The 2,380-nt window shown below is 48.9% G+C and overlaps 6 non-coding genes across 6 annotated transcripts; all 6 read left to right on the top strand.

Moving 5' to 3' along the window:
* The first annotated feature begins 423 nt into the window (after positions 1–423).
* Positions 424–495, top strand: Pmar_PMAR013213. Its single transcript has one exon. It is a non-coding gene; the product is annotated as a tRNA-Trp (tRNA).
* Positions 496–576: 81 nt separating this feature from the next.
* Positions 577–648, top strand: Pmar_PMAR013212. Its single transcript has one exon. It is a non-coding gene; the product is annotated as a tRNA-Trp (tRNA).
* Positions 649–730: 82 nt separating this feature from the next.
* Pmar_PMAR013211 lies at positions 731–804 on the top strand. Its single transcript has one exon. It is a non-coding gene; the product is annotated as a tRNA-Trp (tRNA).
* Positions 805–890: 86 nt separating this feature from the next.
* Pmar_PMAR013210 lies at positions 891–962 on the top strand. Its single transcript has one exon. It is a non-coding gene; the product is annotated as a tRNA-Trp (tRNA).
* Positions 963–1,042: 80 nt separating this feature from the next.
* On the top strand, positions 1,043–1,114 carry Pmar_PMAR013209. Its single transcript has one exon. It is a non-coding gene; the product is annotated as a tRNA-Trp (tRNA).
* Positions 1,115–1,349: 235 nt separating this feature from the next.
* Pmar_PMAR013208 lies at positions 1,350–1,421 on the top strand. The gene has a single exon. It is a non-coding gene; the product is annotated as a tRNA-Trp (tRNA).
* Positions 1,422–2,380: the final 959 nt, after the last annotated feature.

Genomic DNA, 2,380 nt, shown 5'->3' with positions numbered 1-2,380 from the left:
ATATGTAGACATACACTACTGGACATTAGCGATTCCGTTGGGTTCGAATTGGGCCGGGATCATATGCTAGACCACGATTTCTACGACAATACAAAATACTCACCTGCATGTTTCTTCTCGAGGCTTCTGAACAATGTCGGCATCTGACTCCAGATCAGAAGGTTGTCCGTTCGAATCGGGCCGGGGTCATATGGTAGACTACGAGTTGTAGGAAAATACAAAATACTCACCCGCATGTTTCCTTTCGAGGATGCTGACCAACGTTGGCTCGGCCCTGTGGAGCAACGGTCGCGCATCTGACTCCAGATCAGAAGTTTGTCCGTTCAAATCAGGCCGGGGTCATATGATAGACTGCGAGTTGTAGGAAAATACAAAATGCTCACCTGCATGTTTTCTTTGGAGGATGCTATACATCGTCGGCTTGGCCCTGTGGCGCAACGGTAGCGCATCTGACTCCAGATCAGAAGGTTGTCCGTTCGAATCGGGCCGGGGTCATATGATAGACTGCGAGTTGTAGGAAAATACAAGATACTCACCTGTGTGTCTCCTTTGGAGGATCCTGACCAACGTTGGCTCGGCCCTGTGGAGCAACGGTCGCGCATCTGATTCCAGATCGGAAGGTTGTCCGTTCGAATCGGGCCAGGGTCATATGGTAGACTACGAGTTGTAGGTAAATATACAAGAAACTCACCTGCATGTTTCCTTCGAGGATGCTCATCATCGTCGGCTTGTCCCTGTGGCGCAACGGTAGCGCATCTGACTCCAGATCAGAAGGTTATCCGTTCGAATCGGCTATCATAGTCTATCATATGATAGACTGCGAGTTGTAGGAAAATACAAAATACTCACCTGTATGTCATCCTTTGGATGATGCTGAGTAACGTTGGATCGGTTCTGTGGCGCAACGGTAGCGCATCTGACTCCAGATCAGAAGGTTGTCCGATCAAATCCGGCCGGGGTCATATGATAGACTACGAGTTGTAGGAAAATACAAAATACTCACCTGTATGTTCCTTTGGATGATGCTGAACAACGTCAGATTGGCCCTGTGGCGCAACGGTAGCGCATCTGACTCCAGATCAGAAGGTTGTACGTTCGAATCGGGCCGGAGCCATATGGTAGACTACGAGTTGTAGGAAAATACAAAATACTCACCTGCATGTTTTCTTTGGAGGATGCTGTACATCGTCGGCTTGGCCCTGAGGCGCAACAGTAGCGCATCTCACTCCAGATCAAAAGGTTGTCGGTTCGAATCGCAGCGGGGTCATATTGTAGACTACAAGTTGTAGGGAAATATACAAAATACTCACCTGTATGTTCCCTTCGAGGATGCTCGTCATCGTCGGCTCGGTCCTGTGGCGCAACGGTAGCGCATCTGACTCCAGATCAGAAGGTTGTCCGTTCGAATCGGGCCGGGGTCACATGGTAGACTACGAGTCGTAGGAAAATACAAAATACTCACCTGCATGTTGTTTGACCTGCACCAAAGGGGTATGGGTTGTGTGGCTGGTCAGATGGGTTTTCGGGTCTCGGAGACCAGAAGCTCATCTGAGCCGCAATCTGAGACAAGAGGCTGACAGAATAATTCTTCTCAGCCACTTGAACTCAGATCTCCCTTTGGGCGGGTTGGTGGGAAAAATATTATCAAACTAAAACGACAGGCAACATCCAGCTTCTATTGGCCCCATCGATTATTAGCCTAGCTTCCTGGTCACACAAAACTTCAATGAGCGCTCGCCTCGATCAGCGTTTGCCTTGACTCTAGACTATCCTCCCCCTTTTGTTACATTGCAAACAACTTTGGTCACCGTATCTGGTGACCTCCAATTGTTTGACCTGCACCAAAGGGGTATGGGTTGTGTGGCTGGTCAGATGGGTTTTCGGGTCTCGGAGACCAGAAGCTCATCTGAGCCGCAATCTGAGACAAGAGGCTGACAGAATAATTCTTCTCAGCCACTTGAACTCAGATCTCCCACTGGCCACACACTCCAAACACCCCTTTGTGTACTAGGTCCATACTATTGTATTTGTAGGCCATTGTACTAACTCGAACGCAAGAAATACCTTGTCAAGGTTCACTGTTAAATTGATTAGCTAGCAAACTGCTCACACTATCTAGTGTCTACGGGCGGACGTAGCCATCAATGATGCATAACTACTGGCATCACCCAAACTGGCCCCCTGTAGATAACCAAGTACAGCGTCACTATTCCATCGCCCATAATCACGGATCTGATCTACTGATAGACCACTCCTGGCCATCAAATGACTACCGGTACGACGACACGAATGTGTCGATACAGATGGATCACCGGTAACGACGCGAATGCCATCGAGGAAGGCAGAGTATGTTAACCTGCAACCCGAGCGATTCACGAAA

Source organism: Perkinsus marinus, assembly GCF_000006405.1.
Source record: "Perkinsus marinus ATCC 50983 genomic scaffold scf_1104296962356, whole genome shotgun sequence".
Classification (NCBI taxonomy): domain Eukaryota; phylum Perkinsozoa; order Perkinsida; family Perkinsidae; genus Perkinsus; species Perkinsus marinus.
This window is presented reverse-complemented; position numbering and strand designations above follow the sequence as displayed.